The sequence below is a fragment of the Thamnophis elegans genome, chromosome 1 (assembly GCF_009769535.1).
Source record: "Thamnophis elegans isolate rThaEle1 chromosome 1, rThaEle1.pri, whole genome shotgun sequence".
NCBI lineage: Eukaryota > Metazoa > Chordata > Lepidosauria > Squamata > Colubridae > Thamnophis > Thamnophis elegans.
Genome location: NC_045541.1, coordinates 83,645,436 through 83,669,406, shown reverse-complemented (window position 1 = coordinate 83,669,406; position 23,971 = coordinate 83,645,436). Strand labels below are relative to the sequence as shown.

The following is a 23,971-nucleotide window of genomic DNA, read 5'->3' as shown; positions in this document are numbered from 1 at the left end:
TGGAATGGTTAGGCTTTTAGCAGGATCCATTGTTCTGTACCTCTGAATGGCTTTCTCCATCATTTGTCATTTCTTTTGACTAGATATACATAAATAAATCTAGACTACCTCTTTTAGATGCTGAACTAAAAAGAACATTTGAATCATTTTATACCAACATATTTTACAAAAAAATAAATTTGTAGGGTTATAAAATCAAATAATCAGTTTTTCCACACTCTTTTTTTGCTTTTCCATTTTTACATTAAACTCTTATTAAACAGTTAATGTTGTTTGACTATTAAAGAGAAGAGAAAGCATCCCTTGCATTTCAGGATATGATGCTGAACCATTTCAGAAATAGATATTCTTATTGGTGAACATGTTTTATTGGCAACTCTTTAAAAAAAAACTATCCTCTAGCTATGTACAGTAACAAATCAACGAAAGTCTCTTCATCCAAAGTATTTTAGATCATTTTAATATTGATTCCATCTAACATCAGCCTCTGTTTACCTTCAGTATTGTGGTACATTCAACTTTACTATAGCACTATAAAGATGTAAGAATACTGTAATAATCGCCTTTTTTTTAAAAAAAAAAAAAAGCTCTTAACATTGTAGTGTTCCATTTAGAAATCTCTAAAAGGTGTAGTGATGAAAAAATGTTAATAGTAGTCTGCTATATAGCCAAAAGGGATAGTATAATTCTCATTTCCCCCTCTTGAAACATGAAAATTGTGCTGTCCTTGAGGTATTCCTGAGATTACAAAGCAAGCTGGATATATACCTTCCATACTATTGCAATAAATTTGCAATTTTCTATATGTGTATATGTATGTGTATATACACAATAATATATAGAAATAAAAAAGAGAAAAGGCAGACTATAAAAGTGAAAAAGGCAAAACCATCACCACACACATAGAAAACAGCTCAGTTTTTAGACACAATAAACATTGCTCACATGGAGTATTTATTATTGATCGGGCTCTCCATTACATTAATAGAAAGCCACGTTGCAAGGAAACACATATTATCAGACCAAGTCAGAAAAGCCATTCCATTGTAAAAGAGTTACCTTTTTCTTTTGCTATGTATACTTTATGCTCAATAGGTCTTCATAAATGATAACCAATGTTTACTACATCATTTAGAATCATATTCATATCTTTAAAACATATTCCTATTCCTAAAATCACATTAGTATGGATGTTAAAAAAAATGTGACAATTGTGGGGCAAGCCTTACTGTATAATAGAGGTCCCCTTTATTATTTTATTTCCTAGAATAATCAAAGATAACCTTTTAAAGCATTCTTGGAGGTTCTCAATAAGCATGAAAAAATGTTCAATTAATCTCATCTTAAAATCATAAGATACATACCTAATATTCTTTAAGATCGTCTATCACTGATTATTAATTTGGGACATTCCAACTGATTGTTTAAGTTTTTGAAAATAATTACTCTCTAGCTTGATATTATGAAGCATTATAATAAGTAACATTATGATAAGTTTCAATCATGCTTACAGTGACTTGAGGATGGCACTTCTATTTTTCCTGTTTTCGGTTACCATTGGGCATACATTTTGACCTTTTCTCCATGAAAAAGTAAAAGATCCAGTCCAAAAACTGGAGTTAGCACAATTAGAAAGTTATGATGGGTTCGTATCGATTTCATGGCTAGAATCTGGCTATTTTTTCAGTCAGGATTCTAATGTAACTGTAGCATTAAAGGCAGCAAAGCATATTTGGAAAATGGTAGGGTGGAAGAATGATTTTCACCCTTATTCACATGATAAATTTACACTCTGGAATAATCTCACTCTGAAAATTGAAGATAGATATATACAGAGATGAGAGGTGGGGAGGGAGGGAGATTGATTTAATCTTTGAGCTAATAGCAATATTAATACTTTAGATCAAACTGCAAATCTAGTTTTAATCATAGAAATTATTGCAAAAGAGTTTGGATTTTCTAAAACTGCAGTGAGTTTAGTTAACAAATCTAATTTCACAACTGGTTCAGACACATTAGCAGGATCTATAAATCTCAAATTACTATCAGCACTGAAATGTGTTTTAGATTATTCTAAAGCTATACTGTTTTTATAAACAGTGCTGCATTTTTCATAATATTGCATACTGATTGTAACTATCACAGCTTTCCTAGTAAGGCATTGTTTAGAGATATTGCAGCTTTAAACTGTAATACAACCAACAGATTTAATCATCCAAAGAAAAAGAACAATGTATTGATGTAGTCACTGCATCCTACTTCCTTTTACATATGGTTAAGATTGTAATTTTAGTTACATTTTAGCATTTTTAATTTAATTCAATTGGAAAAAGAATCTCACTGGATATAATAGCATTTATTTCTGAATAAACAAACAGAATATTGCACTGTTAATTTATTGAGAATTTAGCAACTACTTAAATTGGGGGGCTAATTCTCTTAAATCATACCAGTAATTAAAAAAAAAACCTTTTGTGAATGTTGGCAAGGTATTTTTCATTCTAAATATATAAAATTTAATTCCCAGGCATACAATAATCAGCATGCAACTGATTATAAAATCAGTGATACAGATAGGTTGTAAAACTATTAAGAGAATAATGATGCCTTCACTTATCAACAAAAAATGAATTTTGGTGGGGAGAATATTTCATAAGAAAGGCAAGAGTATTTGGGAAAGGAAACTTTTCTAGTCTTATATCTCTCAGGGTTTTAAAGTTTTTAAAGTCGGCAGTAACATTTTAAATTGGGACAGGAAACGGACTGAGACAATTTAGTCAACAAAGCGCCGACATCCTATGATTATACTGAGCATCTCTGTTCTGGTCAGCTCTGCTTTGAATTAACTGACCTTTCAAAAGCAGGTCCAAGTAAAAAGCATTACGGTAATCCAACTGCAGGTCACAAAGCTTTGATAACTGATGCCAGACTGTTTCAGCCTGAGAAAGATTACAGCTGGTATATCACTCTGAGCTGATAGAACCATAGTAAAGCATTGACTAATGCCAGGGTGTATATTATATATACAAGACCCCATAAGCACACATAATTCACATCATTTTTAAAGCAATTCCCCCCCAAAAAACCCACCTTGCTTAAAATAACAACTTGCTGCCCCTGTAACACACAGCCACAGAGGGAAAAACTAGATATACTACATCATTATTTTTTTTCTCTTCAGGTAAATAGGAAATCCTGGCTGAATATTGATTATTGGCTGTTATGTGTACCATTAAAATTATAACCTAAACACAAACAATCTAGAGATCATCCAGTGACGGACATCTAAAAATTCACAAATAATGGCCACTCTTGACCATAACAGTCAATTTATGGAGTTTCTTCCTGCATTCCCGCCGGTCACAACACTTAGTAGCTAAAAGTCACTTTATATTTATAACTTACTTTCCTAGAAAGATTTTAAAAAAAAAAATGAGAACAGAACTCCCTAGAAAAGGGATGTGCACCACTTACAATATCCAGCCTTTTTAAGCTATACAGAGTTCAAAGCTTAGACAATACCATGCCTGAAGATACTGGCACGCCTGACATTTAAAACTATGAAATACCAACCTATTTTGAAATGGTCCAAATCATTAGTTGTGGAATTTTCCTAGCACTTTATGAATACCGCTGTTAATTGAGCAATTAACTTGAAACTGCAGAATGTGCTGTGATGGCATGATATGATATAAGCAATGTAAAAGAAGAAGCAGCCAAGCAACTCAGTATGTTGAAAGATATTAATGAAGTGGCAAAATCTGCCAGAGAAAAAAATAATAATGGATGATTTCAACAACCCCGATATTAACTGGCTGAATGACACATCTGTACATGGGTTTGGAGAAGCAGCCTAGTGATTCTATAAATGGCTTCTTTCAGGAACATTTTCCCCTAAGAATAGGGGCGGGGAGGACAACACTGAATTTAGCAAGCACAGTCATACAGTGAGGTATATTACAAAATAAAAATAAAAACAAAAACCAGACTTATTAGGCACAAACAGGCACACAGATTACAATCCACATTAATCAGTTTGCAGGAGGTTTATAAAATTAAGGAAAACATGAAGATTGGCATTGATTATATGGAACTTCCCTAAAAATGTGAAAGATGTAGCAGAATTATTCTAACAGGTTTTTTTTTAATTTAACAAAACGGAGGGGGGGGGTGAGTACCATCCAATCCCAGAAACAGGTTTTACCATCAATGCATGGAATTGCCAACAAAAAGCATGTATTTGCATCTTGCAGGCAAGGTTGATATATATCAGAGAATGAGTGACAAAGAATAAAGTAACCCTTTTTCAAGCAAAGAATTATTTATACAAAGTCATGAAACGAAGTCAGGTATCTAAGAATAAAAAATACATTTAAATTAAGGAGACATGGCAATTCTGATTATATTATCTTTGGCTGTTCAATCTAGCCAGAATGTGGAATATGTATTCATTCAAAATGTAAACAAGATTGGAAATGATTCAAGTATCTTTGGAATGATAAACCCAATCACAAATGATTGGTGAGGGGAAAGGTTGTTATAGTGCAGAAGGGAGAATCTATGGGTTGAATTCAGACTGAATTATGCTTTATGTTTTAAAATATGCCTATTGAAACAAATGCAGTTTTACTAGTCAGATTAAAATATTACAAAACGCTATACTAATTCACCAAGAAGTAGTAAAATATAACCAAATGCTCTTTCAGCATATATAGAAGTTGGATTCAAAGTCAATTATGTCTAGAATAGAAACACTGAAATGAATGTGACAATGTGACTTAAGCTACTACCCATAATAATCATCCCAAGAATTCCTATGTGACTTTTCTAAATAGGCTGAAATCTGGATCCAATCTCCTCTATATTAATGGGCTTCATAAATAATAATACTATTTTTTATTCCTTGGTTTATCTCCATGGCATTATAACCTTTTTCAGTTAGGAAAAATGGTATTTTTGTATCAACATTCTGCCCTCTGTTGTATTCATTTTTGTCTTTAAAAAATTTATTTCAAGTGAGAGGGCAAATTTAAATTTTGTTATTCAAAGAATAACTATAAAGGTGTGTACAATGAATACAATTTCCTAAGACACATTAATTGATATAACCCAGTTATACAGAATAATATTCTTATTTTTAACTATCATTTCAACTCTAATTTCTGTTCCAGTATTCTAAGGAATTATCTTCATAATTGCTGTGTCATTGTAATTTATTTATCACTTTTGAACTCTTTTGGTGGTTTCCATTTTTTTTTCAAACCTGGAATTAATACAGGTTAGGTTAGTTCAAGACAAATTGTTTAAATTTGTCATTGTCGTATTCTGGAATATTTTGTTAAGTGTTGATATCAGATTTATTAAACAAAAGATGAAAAAGGGGAAATGTGGCATAAATGAATAAATTCACTAAAGCCCACTTACAAAGATAAATTATCTATAAAACAAAACTCTAAAGTATCCACAATGCAACTTACACATCCATATAAGCTAATTGCTTCAAGATCTTGATATGACAAGTATTCAATAGATTTGATATTAAGGATGTAAAGCTTTCCCTTAATATACAGTAAAAAAAATGCTGTGGTCACTATTTTCTGTGCTTCAATGGCAAAAACAAAGGTCTGGCTTTGGGCATAACGTGATACTGGGAATATGTATAATTTAATTTAAGGCCTTCCTACCCATCCATTCATCTACCCTCACTAAATAAAATCTGCTGCAATGAAATTGACTTTTGAAATATGCTTTGCATATGCTTAACAATATACATGCTACAAAGGTAACCCTTGACTTACAAACATTCATTTAGCAATGATTCAAAGTTGAAATGCCATAGGAAAAAAGTAATATATGACCAGTCATACTCGTACTTCTGTCTATTGCAGCATCCCCACAGTCACATGATCAAAATTTGAGCAGAAAGCTAAAAGTAGTAAGATAACTTACAATGGTTACTTTCCTAATACTGAAACGATAGTTACTGATGTGCCAAAGAAATATTCCTAGAAACTCATGACTTTGCTGAGCACTGTTGTGAAAGTTCTTCTGCCAATTCTTCTTCTCCTAGTTTTTCTTATTCATTGAAGAAGACATGATGCCATAAGACAGAGAAAAAATTCTGGAGCTCAACAAACAGAAATCTGGACACAACTGACTAAAACAATGAAAGAACAATTTTCCTTGTCAAATGTAAAGAACAGGTCTATGTTTTAAAAGACACTAGACAAGGAAACCATGAAAGCTATTCTTAATACTACTGATTGAGCAGTTTGATGAGTGATGCAATCCAGCACTGTAAGAATGATGCACGAAACAAAAATAAACATGAGCTATTTTAAAAAAACACTATGCTGCATCACATCAAGAAGGCTATTACCTACTGAAGTTAGTACTAAAATAACTAGTTTGCTCTTGAAGTAGCACCCAGAAAATCCCGTTAACACAGTCATGGAATGACCGCTCATATGGCTTATTATTACTGCTTCTGGATCTGATGCATCTTCCTTTAAGCCAAGATTGATCTTAAGAAAGCTGAGACCAAAACCTGGCATAAAGGGACCCAAAAAACAAGGGCCGGACAAAGATTGAACTGAAAATCCTCTCATCTTGCAGAAAGCCAGATACCAAAATTGCACATCAGGAACAAAATGACACACAGCTTTCAACAGGCACCTTGGATTATCCTGGGAAGGGAAGACAGGTGCAAGTCTTAGCATAAAATAGCACAAGAAACAATCCAGGAATCTGTCCTGAATGTTCACAAATTCCTTAAGAAAAATCCTTTGGATTTATTTCCACTTCTTACTAATCTATGCATTCATGGTAGTAAAAAAAACCCACTCCAAAAAATGAGTTTTCCCTTTATGACATCATATGCATGTAAGCTGCATGGACTACCAAATATCAGAAATATCCCTGTCACCTACAATAGTCAGGAACTGCTTTAAGTGCCCTTGTAAGAAAACATGTAGTAAGCCAAAGGTTTATAAGTGTTAGTTATGTTTTTGTTCAGGGCTGTTCGGCTTTGCTAGGAGCCCAGTAAATCAGAAGTGGGTTCTGACTGCTGCTACTGCCAGTTCGCTCAGGAACGCCCTTCACGCACATGCACGCTTGATGCACGGAATGCGTGGATGCGCAGTACTTACAAAAAACAAGATGGCAGCGCCTATGGCGTTGCCAAATCAGTTCGGGGGCGTAGCAGGCCAAGTTATTACCTATTCGGCCAAACTGGTCTGAACCCACCTCTGCAGTAAATACTGTAAGCATGTTAATAAAATGTTGTATCTTTAGAGCCGAGGTGGCGCAGTGGTTAAATGCAGCACTGCACGCTACTTCAGCTGACTGCAGTTCTGCAGTTCGGCTGTTCAAATCTCACCGGCTAAAAGTTGACTCAGCTTCCATCCTTCCGAGGTGGGTAAAATGAGGACCCGGATTGTTGTTGGGGACAATATGCTGACTCTGTAAACCACTTAGAGAGGGCTGAAAGCCCTATGAAGCGGTATATAAGTCTAACTGCTATTGCTAGAGTGATTTGATTGTTTTAATGAGCCAAGTTTGGCCACACATTCTACTAAGATAAACATTTTCTTTTTAGGAGTGTGCAAAGCATTTAATGGATCATAGTGCAAACCAAGCAACCTTCCCTGAAGCCTTAGAACATCACTTCCTCCAAAAGGGATAATATAGGGTCGTGGTGGTGCAGTGGTTAGAATGCAGTACTGCAGTTCAATTCTCACTGGCTCATGGTTGACTCCGAAGTCGGTAAAATGAGGACCCAGATTGTTGTGGGGGATAGGCTGAGTCTGTAAACCGCTTAGACCCGGCTGTAAAGCACTGTGAAGCAGTATATAAGTCTCAGTGCTGAGTGCTAGTGCTATTGCTATAGTTGTTTCAATCTGATCAAATACATGTGTGCACAGCTGCTTCATTTTGCTAGCCATTTCAGAGGAAGCACCATTTCTATGTGCACCCATAAATCCAGGCAATTAGGGACAGTCTTCCAAACAGCAATCCAAGCCTTCCAAAAAAATAGGGTTATTTTAAGGCTTTGATGAGGTTTGCTTCTCTAAAGCCGATGTATTTCATTGAAACATCCCTTTGAATGCTTTGCAACTCTAGCTTTTATTCATTGTTCATTTTTAACATTAAGTATGAAAGAGGAATAAAAGGGGGTAAAAAAATCAAGGTGAATTTCTGTACCATTCAATCAGTCTTACATATATATTATGCACAAATGTTTTCTTTACATTTAGGTGAATTTAATGAAACTTTAAAAGGGGAAACGACATTCAGAAAATAATTCATATAGAATTCATCAACATATATTCAGATCAAATTTCTAAATAGTCCCCCTAGTATTATCTTGATCAAACAAGGAGCTAAGTGAGTAAAAGCTCTCTTTTACCTACGATAAACTTCTATCACCAGTCTTATAAACAGCACAGTTATTTATTATAGATCTCATCCATCCACTGAGCCGTTAACCTTTTACTGCACCATCTACTATGATGAATGAATGGCTGGAGCTAAGTGATTTTGTTTTTATACCAGCAGATGAATCAATTGCCCCTTGAGATATTTGGAGGGGGCACACAGCACTAAAATATGTACAAACATATGCACACTACTGAAAAGAAAAAGGGGGAAACTAAGCCATCTACGATTCTAGTTAATAAATTCGATTCAGTAAGAATTCATTCAAGGTCAGGATAATTTTATTTTTAAAAAGTCTACAATTATTCCACAAAGTGAAGAGGCTTCGCTTGCCTGTCCCTACAATCTTGATTTGTATCCCAAAGATTATCACAGTAAAAATGTAATTTAATTACCTTTACCTTGTACAAAAAAACGTATCTTCTGAAACAATATAGAAATACTGACAGATCAGTCACAAGCATCTGCGTAAGTTTTCCAATGAGCAATAATCCCAAATTTTCAACTTTTGTTTTAAAAGAGCAGGTGTCAGTCATGACGAGGTGTGTTAGCAGTTAGCAATAGCAGTTAGACTTATATACCACTTCATAGGGCTTTCAGCCCTCTCTAAGCGGTTTACAGAGTCAGCATATTGCCCCCAACAACAATCCGGGTCCTCATTTACCCACCTCGGAAGGATGGAAGGCTGAGTCAACCCTGAGCCGGTGAGATTTGAACAGCCGAACTGCAGAACTGCAGAAGTAGCCTGCAGTGCTGCATTTAACCACTGCACCACCTCGGCTCGGTGTTTTGCACCAGTTGTACCATTACTTGTATCATGGGAATCTGTGCATGGTCATTCATGCCCTAGTCATCTCTTAGATGGATAACAGGACCTTGTTCTACTTGGAGCTACCCTTGAAGAGTATTTGGAAGCTGCAGCAGGTGCAGAATGCAGCAGTGCGCACATTCCTGGAAACCCCTAGGGCTGCCCCTATAATACCGCTATTGCATGAGCTGCAATGGTTTCCAGTTTGCTTCCAGAACCAATTCAATGTGTTGGTTGCTACCTTTAAAGCCGTACATGGCATGGGTCCACGGTATGTGAGGAGCTGCCTTTCCCTAACTAGCTTTCCCCACTTGCGCCAGCTCTAAAGTCCTGCTACGGATCCTCTACACTAAGGAATTCCAGAAGATGGGTTCAAGAAGAAGAGCCTTTTCTACTCTGACTCCCATCCTTTTGGAATACTCTACTACTGGAATTGAGAACTGCTCTCACTCTTTTGCCCCTACAGAAGGTTATTAAGATTTAGCTTCGCCAGTTGACCAGGGACCTCAATTGGGACCCACATCGCTGGAGGTGGGACCCATTAGGTTGTCCCATAATCGCTATGATTAGGTAGAAGTGCATCTACCCAAAATTTTAAAAAAGATTGAGAAGATCACACTGGCATTTTAACCAGCTCTGTTATTTCATTTCTGAAGATCAAAAAACTATCCTACCAATGTAGATAAAGTTCATCATTAGTTTACAATGTTGCCCAAAATGGCACAATACTTGAGAAACTACTAGAAATTCTAGAATTCTTGTGATCATCTGGAGTTGCAGATGACAATTCTATGAACTAGTCTAATTCTTCTACCTAAACACTGTTCTGCCACAGAACTGCCTTAATAAAAGCCAATAAAAAGAGCAATTTTTACTTGCCAAATGAAGACATCTACAACAATGTAGCTAGTCTAGCCACAGGGACTTTACAATAACAGCGAATCCCCAAAAACCCATTTACTCGCCTATCTGATAGAATCATGATGCCAAATGGGGCTTGGAATTCGACATAGAAGACCTTCCTTGAAACAGGACCAGAAGATCAGCATATATCAAATCTGTAACATGAATAGTATGGTCTGCTCTTCTAGGATGTTACTTACATTCTTATTTAATCTGACTCAATATTCTTACATATGGCCACAGTAAGTTCCTTGGCATAAACAGAGTTCTTAATTAAAATGTGCCTTCTCCATTTACATTTTAAGTTGATGTATGTGTGTATCTATGTATGGAAATTAGAGAAATAAGCTATATTTCAGTTATCTTTAGTAAATGCTTATTAATGAACAGACAAAGGTCAGAAACTCATTGTATTCTCATCTTTCTGCTTTACTTGACCTCTTCAAATGCCAGATGAGATAAATACTATATATTTCTAGGCAGTGGTGGGATTCAAAAAATTTTATTAACGGTTCTGTGGGCATGGCTTGGTGGGCATGGCAGGGAAAGGTTACCGCAAAATTCCCATTTCCTCCCAACCAGCTGGGACTCGGGAGGCAGAAAATAGATGGGGTGGGGCCAGTCAGAGGTGGTATTTACCAGTTCTCCAAACTACTCAAAATTTCTGCTACCGGTTCTCCAGAACTGGTCAGAACCTGCTGAATACCACCTCTGCTTCTAAGGCATTGGTTTATGCCCTAGAAGTATATAGTGTTTATCTCATCTGGCATTCGTTTAAGTATTTCTAAGCCTCTAAAGTTTCATGGGAAAGGAGGATGTATAGGAAATAAGATGCTCCTTTCTCTTGACTTCACCAAATAAGCTGCAGCAGGCAGCAGGGAACATCGTTATATTAGAAGGTTAGAAACACTTACTACAGGTGGTTCTCAACTTACAACTGCAATTGGGACCAGAGTTTCCACTGCTAAACAGAGAGGTTGTCAAGTGAATAGCACCCGATTTTGCAACCTTTTGCCCTAGTTGTTAATTAAATTGCTGCAGTTGTTAAGTGACACATGAAGTCATTAAGCAAATCTGTCTTCCCCTATTGACTTTGCTTGTCAGAAGATGGCTAGGAAGGTCTCAAATGGGGATTTCATGGCCCCTGGACACTGCAACCATATAAAATACACGCTGGCTGCCAAGTGCCTGAATTTCAACCAGTGACCACAGGGATGCTGCAGTGGTCATAAGTGCAAGGATCAGTTGTGTCACTTTTTTCAAAGCTGTTGTAACTTCAAATGATTGCTAAACAAATGGTTATAAGCTTGCTTGCTACTGTGCATGCACAGTGCATTACGTTGGGGCGGAGGGGGAGCCTCCCACAGCCGCCGCTACCGGTTCACCCAAACCGGAGAGAACCAGCTGAATACCATCTCTGGTTGTAAGTCAAGGATTAGCTATAATGACCAAGTGAAATTGAAAGTGTAATTATTTATGGGAAGACTGAGAACTGTTCTCCTAAATAGTAAATTATGCAAATATAATTACAAATGACTGAAAGGCAGAAGCCAATGAGACTTTACCATTTTTAATGCAAAATTAAGTTTCTCTTTCCCCATACAATGCTTTCCTGTTCATTGTTGTATAAAATACATGGCTTTGTCTTGTTGCCTGAATAAAATGTGCTTGATTGCTTCTCTCTTCTCGTACTTAGCCACAAACAGTCAGAAACTCATACACAGCGAAGTACAGCATTGATGTTTCATAGATTAATTTTTCATCTGTGCCAGATTTCCTTTGGGAGAAAACAGTTCTGATAGTTCTTCTATTTCATTCCACATGCAACAAAATATACTACATTCTAGAGCTGTGAGGTGCTCCAATTTTAAAGGAAGAAGGTGCTTCACAGCATACATGGGGCATTTAAAACAACTGCAGCTTTTTCTGGGATTGTGCAGCTTCCGTCTGTAATAGCAGCACAGCTCAGAGAAAAGATGTGATGAGTTGTTATTGGGGGTGATAAGCATATCCCTATGCACTCCAAAGTACTGGATTCTCTTGGAATCCAAACTGTTGCAGAGTCCTAATGCAAGTAAAACCTTGAGAAGTCCTCCAGTGGAAAATGTCCCAATTTAGCCAGTAAAAAACCATTGTCAAGTGAATACTCCATATGAGTAATCACAGGGAAGAAAAGGCTTTCATTGGATCTCCATGCATAGCTGTGGTGGTGCAGTGGTTAGAGTGCAGTACTGCAGGCTACTTCTGTTCATCACCAGCTGCCAGAAGTTTGGCAGATCGACTCTCACCAGGCTCAAGGTTGACTCAGCCTTCCATCCTTCCGAGGTGAGTAAAATGAGGACCCAGATTGCTGGGGGCAATAGGTTGACTCTGTAAACTGCTTAGAGAGCCATGGTTGATTCTATGTATGTACTAGAACCAAAAATGTCTAAGCATTCTTATAATCTGAAAATTATTTTTTTATCCAACATGGAAAATTAGTTTTTTTTTAAAAAATGATACTTACAAATACACTAGAAAACAAATCCAGGCACCCAGAAGTCACTGCAAGTTTCTTTCGAATTCATGAAACTAATCTGCAGGGTAAGGGAGAAAAAACAAAAGAAAGAACAGTTAAAGCCAAGAGTAAGTTTATAAAAACCAGTTTTCTAAATAAATATGCAAAGTTTCCTAGCCTGCAAAAAAGATGTATTAAATCTGCTGGAATTTGGAGAAAAACACTAGAGAGACAAATTTCGATAATGAGAGCAGAAAAATGCTTTCCCTTGTGTAACAGGTCATGTGGTTTCTATAAAGAAGGGGCAGAATCACTACACTACCAGCCTTTTAGCTCCAATTCTAGATTAAGCTAAGTGCAAGGTTGCTCAAACTACTCACTGTTGCTCCCTCACATGTAACGGATTTTCAAATCATAAGGTAAAAGTAAAGGTTCCCCTCACATATACATGCTAGTCATTCCCGACTCTAGGGGGCAGTGCTCATTTCCATTTCTAAGCTGAAGAGCCAGCATTGTCTGATGACAATTCCATGCTCATATGACCAGCATGATTAAATGCCGAAGGCACACGTAACGCTGTTACCTTCCCACCAAAGGTGCTCCCTATTTTTCGCTTGCATTTTTACATGCTTTTGAACTGCTAGGTTGTAGAAGCTGGGGCAAATAACAGGAACTCACTCCATTACACTGCACTAGGGATTCAAACCGCCGAACTGCCGACCTTTCTGATCAAGAAACTCCGAGTCTTAGCCACTGAGCCACCGTGTCCCCACTTTCCAATCATAACAGGATCAATTAGACTAGGAACTAGGACTGTGAGTTCTAGTCTGCTTTAGGCACTGAAAGCAGGTTACATAACTTTGGGCCAGTCACTCTCGCTCAGCCCAACAAACTTCACAGGGTTGTTGTTGTGGGAAAAACAAGAGGTAGAAGGAGTATTAGGTACATTCACTGCCTTCAGTTATTTATTAATAATAAAGGTGGGATAAAATAAATAAATAAATAAAAATAATCCATTAAAATCTCTGTTTCTCTTGTAGTAATCTGAAATGTACTTTTCAGATGATTTAGGAAAATGTAGATATTTCACTATTATCTTTATATACAGCAAACCTATCCATGAGATATTTATAACTATATACATAAATATATATACTAGCTAGACTCTTGATTCTAGGCAACTTGCAATCATAAATAGCAAATGTACAAATCCAAAACAAGTTATACTTTCAATGCCTTCCTACCATTGTCTGACTAATTCAAATTCTCATGTGGAAAAAAGCAGAGTTTTACATTCTTCCTAAAGTTTACAGTTGCCACCCCTCAGGGTCAAGTGAGACCCTTCTCTCTCACACTGACTTCAAAAATGGGAGATGGTATAACTCCAAGGGTACTTTTTCAAACGACAACTGTTTTTTTCCTTGAAAATGTTTCACTTCTCATTCAAGAAGCTTCTTGGGAAACTAAACATTTTCAAGGAAAAAAACCCAAGAAGGTCCAACTGCCGTTTGGAAAAACATTTTTGGGATAATCATGACCTGGATGACTGAGAATCTCAATAGAAGAGATTATATAATATATTAGATAGGTGGAAGCCATTTAAGCATGTTGAAAATAAGTGCTGTTAAGAGTTTTTTTAAACTTTTGGGGGGTTTTGAACCCTGCTACTGGGTGAGAACCAGAGGTGGTATTCAACAGGTTCTGACCAGTTCTGGAGAACCGGTAGTGGAAATTTTGAGTAGTTTGGAGAACTGGTAAATACCATCTCTGACTGGCCCTGCCCCATCTATTCCCTGCCTCCCATGTCTCAGATGATTGGGAGGGAATTGGGATTTTGCAGTAACCTTTCCCTGCCACACCCACCAAGCCACACCCACCAAGATGCCCATCAAGCCACGCCTTCAGAACCAATAGTAAAAAGTTTTGAATCCCACCACTGGTGAGAATATCTGATAATTCAGAGTGAAGTGTCATCAATATGGTAGGAGCCGAGGTGGCGCAGTGGTTAAATGCAGCACTGCAGGCTACTTCAGCTGACTGCAGTTCTGCAGTTCGGCTGTTCAAATCTCACCGGCTCAGGGTTGACTCAGCCTTCCATCCTTCCGAGGTGAGTAAAATGAGGACCCGGATTGTTGTTGGGGGCAATATGCTGACTCTGTAAACCGCTTAGAGAGGGCTGAAAGCCCTATGAAGCGGTATATAAGTCTAACTGCTATTGCTATTGCTATTGCTAATATGCCCATAATACCTAGACTCTGGTCTTGCCGTGATGTCGTGGAGTCTCGGTGTCTGGAGCCTGTGGGAGTCTGGATGGGGAACATCATCTATAGATATCTTGCTATATCCTAGCAAGACCAAGAGACTTCAGGTTTTAGGGTCCCTATGTTCTATCCCAAACAGAAACTGTGTCCAACTGTGTTCAAAGAGCAGGTGGCAGCCAAGGCTAGGAGAATGTAGCTATATGTTGTGTATCCATTGTGCCTATTCTTGGACCTAGAAGCCCTGTTCACAGTCATCATGCCTTTACCACCTCCCAATCTGCAAATCTACATAGGCTGCCCTCGAAGAGCATTTGGAAGCTTCAGCTGATGCAGAAGGCAGCAGGGCAGGTAGTTATGGGCACTTTTCATTCAGCTCATGTGACATATTTGCTCTTCATGCTGGATGGGTTCCCTGTATGCTTCCAGGTTCATTTCAAGATGTTGGTAGTGAGATATAGGCCCCTCATGGCATGGGGCCAGGTTACTTGCAGTTCTGTTTTTCCCAGCTATATCTCCTTACCCTGTGAGATCTGGTAGGAATGGAATGCTCTGAGCCCCTTCCATTAGGCAGTGTCATCTGGCGGAAATCTTTTCTGTACATTGGTTGGCCTCTGGAACATTATTCCCCAGAGATTAGACTCCCACCCGACATTCATAATCTTATGTTGTTGATTATATTGTCTACTTTTAGCTTAGCTTCTATGTTTGTCATTTATTATTTTGCTGTTTTTATCTTGTTTTTATTTCCTGTTAACTGCCCAGAGTTAAATGTTTGAGATGGGTGGCCATATAAATTGAATAAACAATAATTTAAATACTTAGATGCTTCAACATTCATATTACTAATAATAATTCTAATTAATACAATTAATCCATTAATGACCTAATGAATATAACAACAGTATAAAAAAACACAATGTTGTAATTTTTGGTAGGACAGATATGTCAGAGGTGCAAGTTTGAAGTGTTTTGGCTTAATTATTTGTGGTCTTGGCCTGACTGTAGAAAGTTATATTAATACAATGTGGTCAGTATTAAACCTCATTCCATTTTTTTTCTTCAAAAATGTCTCTGATTTCTGTCTAAAAAGGTAACAGATGCAACTCCAAGCCGCAGGTTTCCCTTATAGAATTGTTTTTTTCTTGCACAATGAGTCACTTTATGCCTCTAAATATCCTAGTTTCCTCTCTACAGAACTCTTGTCTGTTAGATGGTAGTTTCACAAGAGTTTATTTTTTATTGTTTGGTCTACATGCAGCTGTTTTAGTTTCTGAGACAACAAAAAGCACTTTGTTAAAAGCCCCTTGATTCTTTCCAAGACATGAGCCTGGATACCCGTAATATTATTCTGAAAATTGAAATGAATATGAGGCCTTGCTAGGATTGAAAACATTTACTATACCACTGAATTGTTCACAAGTGATTATATTAAAGATGGAATTGCATCCAAATATGTATTCATTTTTTAGAGTTTTGAGGCATACCATAAAACTGCAAGTGTGACAGGTTCTTGCCCAAAGGTTTTCTGAAATTCAAAATCATTATTTCAGAAAGATTATTCTGAAGATTGTAATCAAAGCAATATTATCCCAACTCATTTTACTATACAATATGAGATTGGGGTCACTGTGACAATAAAATGCAAAGTTATACAAATATGGAGTTGTATTCTAATTCTATTTTAAAAATGTTTCAGTGGCATATTAATATCTTTTAATTTTCATTTTTTGCAAAATAAATGCCATGTAGGAACAATAATATTTTTCTGTCACATTCTTTTCTACTACCATATCATAAAAAAACACAAACAAAATATGCCCTGTATTTTTTATTTGTAAAATATAGTCAAAAGCAAAAAAAAAAAAAAAATCTCAAGCAGTTTAATACTGTGGAACATTATTGTGTTCCAATATTATTACACGATACTGAATGGTTTGGGGCGGGGGTTGTCTAAATTCTTAAATTTCCAATCATTAATTTATGAGCAAACATGAATTCATTTTTAAGGAATTGCATCTTTTAGAAGAATTGCTTCATCTGATATTCCTGAAATTGTTTACTAAATTTTATCATGATACTCATAATATTACTAGAATGGGAAAACAATCTAGCCTTCCCTTTTCTTATTATGAAATATTGACTCTGATATAGAGTCAAATCATGGTTTAATATTATTTGAATGAACCATGAAGAGGCAATACATTCTCTCATGGGAAAATATGATAAATATACTGATTCAGGTTGATTGGTTAGTTATGATTTGAGCAAAACAAAGATTGATACATTTATATGCAACAGCAAAAAAAAATTTTTTTTTACAAAATCTGAAATACATTAGAAAGCGGCAGCACATAAGGAATTTCTGAGCTACTTTTATAGGCCTGGGAAAAATATATACTATCTATAACTCAATATAAAATCAACTAATCTCATTTGCTATCATCAAAATTATGCTATTATATAAATCTGCAACCAGACCTGAATCTCATTATCAGATGATTTACACCATTACTGTGCTTTGGAGACACCAATTAAACAAGGACAGCAGTTCGTAAGGTCACAGCTAATTAATCCAAAAAAGTATAAATACACTTTAATATACACCGCTTCATGTAGAGAATTTGGGAACAAAGCATCAACATCTCATAATGGGCTACACAATTTAGTAGGAAGGTTAAATACACATAGACACTTAACTCAGCCTCTATGTTCAAATATATATTTTATTGCATATAATTTTTGGAAAGTAAATGGGGAAGGATAGGCCATCAAAAAGAACAACATTGGGAAGATTTGCATCTGAAAGCTTTGATGCTTAGGGCAAAATGCAAGTAAGCGACAAGACAAGAAAGAGCAAACCATGTCCAGTGATCCTGAGCAAATTAAAGCCTCCTGTTGTTCAGATAACACCTCAGAACGGGGACTCTGCTTGAGGCTGCATCATTACCGAAGCAGTCAGGCAGAGAAGCTGAAGAACTAAATATATAAGGCTTAGTGTGTTCAACATACTTTCATCCAAGCAACATCCTAAAATATCTCTTTTTTCAGCAAATGTTTTTCGGGCTCTGTCTGACACAACAGGCAAGCAATCTGACATTGACTGAGATCACTTTATTCTAGAGTATTGAACATTTCTTCTCTCTCCTGCAGATACCCCCATCTTGCCCTTATAATGTCGATTTATTTTCCAAAGCACCGCAAGGCAGGAGCAGAAACAATGGATGGAAACAAATTAAGGAGAGAAGCAACCTGGAATTGAGGAGAAGCTTTCTAACAGTGAGGACAATGGAACAGCTTGCCTTTAGAAATCGTGGGCACTCCACAGTGACGTGCAGTCAGGGGAGGCAGGGGAGGCAGGGGAGGCAGAGCCTCACCACTGTCATCATGAAAAGAAAAGAAAAGGAAAAGGAAAAAGGCAAGAGCTGAGGTCAGGCTGAGCTAGTTGCTGCCAGAGTCACCATGGATGACTCTGCTTAACTGTTTAAAAAAGCCTCTAAAAAAGCGCCCTCTACAAGAGGAGGCAGGAGAACCACATGCCTCATCTAGTCTGACTTTAGGCATTTTGTGATCACTCGAGCAGAGTTAAGCAAGGGTTAAAAGCTGAAAAATTCCTGACCTAGATGAGGCACGTGGTTCTCCTGCCTCCTCCTGTAGAGGGCGCTTTTTAGAGGCTTTTTTAAACAGTTAAGCAGGGTCATCCACGGTGAGGCAGCAACTCAGCCTGACCTCAGCTCTTGCCTTTTTCCTTTTACATTTTTTTTTCTTTTCATGATGGCAGGCAAGAGCAGAGTTGAAATCCTCTCTGAAACAGCTGGAAAAGGTACGTGTGGGTCAGAGGGAGGGGGAGGAATTCAAACTTCATCCTCCTGGTGTGGGACTTTGGGCAAAGGCTGGAGGGAAGTGCTCTCCCACCCCAAGTGTAGTTTGATTGTAGGCAGAGCCACGTTGTCTTTTCAAACCTGGGCTGGATCCTTCCGGGGCTGGGGGAAAGTGTGTGTGCTCCGGTATGGCTTTTTGACTTGCTTCCTGCCTCCTCTTGTGGTCTCCCTGACTCCCTCCAATCCAACTTCGTGTGTGTGTGTGTGTGTGTGTGTTTGAGAGAAGGGGAGGGAGAGAAGGAAGAAGGAGGGGAAGGGAGAAGAAAAAGAAAGAAGGAAACTTATTTTTGCAAAGGAAAAACAAATGCTGTCACTTTAAATCTTGACTGAGCATCCCTGGCTGAGGAATTCTGGGAGTTGAAGTCCACAAGTCTAAAAAAATTGTGTCAGTGCCTCACCAGCCATAAACCTCACCGCACGTCACTGGCACTCCATCACTGGAGGTTTTTAAGAAGAAACTGAACAGTCACCTGTCTGAAATGGTATAGGTTCTCCTGCTTGAGCAGGGGCTGCACTAGAAGATCTCCAAGGTCTCTTCCAGCTCTATTCTGATTCTGATTGTAAATCTCTCCACCCCACTGGAGCCATGAAATGCATCCTACAACAAAAGGGCAAGTAACCCTATGGTTATAACCAGTTCTTAAGGTAAACAGACAGATTAAAATCAAACACTGTTTGTTTACTAAAAAAAAAAAGCAAAGACTAATTGGCCCACATTTGTTCAAGATATCCATTAAAGTCTAACACATATGACCTCTTCAGGGTTCTGATTGGATCAGGGAAAGGCAGGAGATAGGCAGCTTATACACCCTTAGCCTGACGTGTGTAAACTACACAATCTACATGTCCTCTGGAGATCCTAACAAACATTTCCAAAGGTTGTTCCAAGTTATACCCTCAACATTTCTCTATGCATTATGACCACATTACTGCAGAAAAGCCAAAAACCAGGAGGCAGGTGTTATCTCCTAATGCCTATTTGGCAATGTCTACATCCCCAACAGACACTATGTGATGTGTGAACTAAATTTCAAGTGCCCAACTTCTTTCATGCTTGTCTCCTCCACCCATGTTACATGGGTAAATTTTGAATATATGACTCAAAAATAAGACAGTTATCTTTACGAAGTTAAATGATTTACACCTTTACCGTAATAATGTACAAAAAAATCAAGCTTAGGAGATGATGAACAGCAAATTTAATATATAGCAATAGCAATAGCAGTTAGACTTATATACCGCTTCATAGGGCTTTCAGCCCTCTCTAAGCGGTTTACAGAGTCAGCATATTGCCCCCGACAATCCGGGTCCTCATTTTACCAACCTCGGAAGGATGGAAGGCTGAGTCAACCTTGAGCAGGTGAGATTTGAACAGCCGAACTGCAGAACTGCAGTCAGCTAAAGTAGCCTGCAGTGCTGCATTTAACCACTGCGCCACCTCGGCTCTAATATATGCTTGGTGATACACCTATGGAAAACAGCATTTGTCACATTTTGGGTTTTCAGGTGTCCATAGGATAGAGTACACTCCAAAGTATGTGTGTATCTTATAGTGACTAGGACACGGAGATAAATTTCAATTATTTCTACCTTAATTTGTCTAGAAAGGAAAGAAGTAGCTAAAGTGGTGCAATAGAATGAGCAATTAATATATCTTTGGAATCCAAACAATGACTAATATAGAACTCTGACAGGACCTCCACTTCCTCCCTTGCTCATACCATAAAGCAGACACAAAACAATAACCATAGGAGTCGTGACATATTTCCAAGTTACTACTTCCTGCTCTTCACTTTCAAAATGAGGATCTCACAAGCCTCTCCCTAATTTTCTTAAATATGACAAACTGTATCCTGGCAATGCTGATTTTCCCATATTCTGCAATCATATCTTTATTTCGGTACATTTCTTTCAATGAGGCTTTCAAGGTGTACATTTAAGCTAATTTGGTTTTCATCAAGAAGAAAAGAAAGTCTGCAGTTCTGAAAGGAAAGCACATTCGTAGCAAAACAATGTGAAGCCATATGACACTGTCATGGTAGCCTAACTAACAATACACGTCTGATTTTTACATCTGCCAAGAGACCAACCCTCAAAGTTATTATGAAAACATTTTTTGTAGCATGTGGTTCCCAAAAAGATAGATGCCGTTAAGAGATAACACAAAACTCATTTTCCTACACACCAGACAACAGCAGACAACATTGTATGCTGATGTTTAGTAGCAATTTAACTGTCTAAATATTTCATAATGTTGTTCACCAGAGAATATAAGAGGGACCATTATTGGCTTGCTAGTTGTCTGTGAATTGTTTTGCCTGATTGCTGTAAATGTACTTGTGCTCTCAGTTTAAATACACAACCTATTTTAAAGCTTGTATAAAATACACACCTGATTAAGCGAATTCTACTTCTGTCCCAGTAGTGGGATTCAAAAATTTTTACTACCGATTCTATGGACATAGCTTTGTGGGTGTGACTTTGAGGGTATGGCAAGGGAAGGATACTGCAAAATTCCCATTCCCTCCCCTCTCCTGGGATAAGGTTACTGCAAAATCCCCATTCCCTCCCCACTCCACTAACCTGCTTTCCAGCTCTGTTCTCCTGTATAGGGCAACAAAAGAAGCTGGGAGGCAGGTGAGGCAGGGTCAGCCTATTTGCTGGTTCTCCAAACTACTCAAAATTTCCACTACCGGTTCTCCAGCACCTGATAGAACTGGCTGAATACCACCTCTGGTCTGCCCGCCTAGGCCCACCTAGGTTTCATTACAGATGTGTCTCAGACCCAGAGTATTTTAAACATCTCACCTCAATGCTGGAATATGCAAGATGCTTATGGACCTATACACAGTATCATTATGTCCATTTGCCTGTCCTGTTAGCGAAATCTTAATAAAGAATAAAGAATGTTTTTTAAAAGCTACTATTAATGTTACTCTAAAAATAGAAATAAGAACACTTCTATAGAAACTAAAATGTTCATATGTATTGTGAATATGTATTTCTTTAGATTATACCAAAATCTTTCTTTAGCTCTGGAAAATGCAAATAAATGAAACTTATACTGCTGGGAAAAATGGCTGTGCTTCCAGGGCTTACTAAAAGAGAGTTATATTTGTCTCTCTTGATTAAACTGAAGAGGATTTCCCAGCGAATCACCAAAACTGACATTGTTGATAGATAGCCAATCTCAGAATTACCAGTTACTCACCAAAGTAACTTTTGGTGAGTATTTTAATTACTTTTACAGAACCTGGTAGCTGATGCCAGCATCTGACCTTACCAGTTTACGCATTTAGGAACAACAACCAAAGCAACAACTGGAGTAGTAATTGATTGGAATTTTCCGCATTCATAGAAATGTTTGAAAACAAAAGCTTGGTTCCAAAAGAGCCTGGTTTGATTACAAGGTGCAAATAAGGCTGAAAAGAGCTGTAAAAATTTTATAGTATTGAAGTTCTGGGAGAAGGGGAAACCTCCAGAAAGGAAAAGGTTTACATGCAAAATGACAGTTACAGCATCCCTATGATCACGTGACTTACATTCAAATGCTTGACAACTGACTCAGATTTATGACAGTTGCAGCATCCTGGGATTCCATTTTATGCCATTCTGACAAGCGAAGTCAATCTGGGAAACCAGATTCACTTAACAACCGTGTAACTAATTTAAGAACTGCAGTGATTCACTTAACAAATGTGGTGAGAAAAGTCATAAAATGGAGCAAACTCAGTTAGCTAATTTCTCACAACATAAATTTTGGGCTCAATTATGGTCATAAGCTGCAGGACTGCCTGTACTCCAAATCAACTTTATCCTATTAAAGTGATGTCCATCGCGTTTTGTTTTAAAAGGCAGCTAGATTTGCAGCTTCAAAAAGTACTGTGATTAACAGGTGCTAAATTAGCAAAAGAGCCTTTAAACTGGTGAATTTCATATTTTTATTCTGAAAAGTAGGAGAGTATAATTCAGCACTGGAAATATTTTGTACAAAGCATTCAAGTGTTTTTTCCCTGAGAAAACAGAGGAAATAGATTATCTTCAGGGCCTATCAGTGAAGACAGAAATCATTTTTTGTTTTTCTTCCTCTTTACCTGTTTCTCTCTCTGTCTCTTTTTCCATATACAGTACATAGCAATAGCAATAGCAGTTAGACTTATATACCGCTTCATAAGGCTTTCAGCCCTCTCTAAACAGTTTATAGAGTCAGCATATCGCCCCCACAGTCTGGGTCCTCATTTCACCCACCTCGGAAGGATGGAAGGCTGAGTCAACCTTGAGCCGGTGAGATTAGAACCGCTGAACTGCAGATAACAGTCAGCTGAAGTGGCCTGCAGTACTGCACCCTAACCACTGCGCCACCTCGGCTCTTAGACATATCCATAAACACCTACACTAGAACAAAAGTTGAGCTTGAATTGAACTCTCAGAATCTAAGCATTGTGTGAATATTATGAGGTATAAATAAGGAGAGGGAAATAACATTTGGCATGGGCTTCTCCGGTGTTGAATGTGCACTTTTTAAAAATTTCTGAATGTTATTTTAGTCTTGCTCACACACACACACACACACAATCACACAAAGCATTTCACTGAGTAATGTACAACACTCCAGTCCTTAAAACGGTGGTAAAGAATAGGAATTGGCAAGCAGATGAGATCACTGCTAAAAACAATTTCCAGTCAATTGATGTTGGAAAAGTTTCTTTAAGGTATGTTGACCTGCATGAGCATAACAACTGCACATAATTCTTCTCAATTTAGCCATTTTACTAGTCCATGAAAGCTATGAATGAAATATTCCAGATGGACAATATAGGCCATTAGGAAATCAAGACTGGTTGTAACCATATATCTCTTGCTGAGAAAGGCCTACGTTTCCTTTCCGTTTAGCTATTCATCTGCTTTGTTGTGTAGTCTTTTGCCTATTAAAAAAGATCTAAAAAATCACAAGACCAAAAACAAAATGATCTACACCGCATCTTATACTTTGGCTATTTATACATAGTCCTATGAAGGTTAATCAGCATTAAAAATCCCACCAGCTCAGTAGTACTTACTCCTATGTGTGCATGCTTAGAATTGTAGTATTCATTCCTTACATATGTTTAACTGTAGTTCTTTTTTATTTTTTATTCTCCCTTCAGAATATCAGAGTAGCATGCTAAGAGGTCACAATCCCCAAACC

At 37.5% G+C, this 23,971-nt stretch overlaps 1 protein-coding gene across 1 annotated transcript in view; it reads right to left on the bottom strand.

Annotated features, from left to right (window-relative positions):
* SOX6 (SRY-box transcription factor 6) overlaps positions 1 to 23,971 on the bottom strand; it is a 469,113-nt gene that overhangs the window by 379,379 nt on the left and 65,763 nt on the right. The window contains exon 2 of the mRNA XM_032222712.1: positions 12,654 to 12,723. The gene's annotated coding sequence lies outside the window, so the exon portion shown is untranslated. The remainder of the gene's footprint in view (positions 1 to 12,653; positions 12,724 to 23,971) is intronic.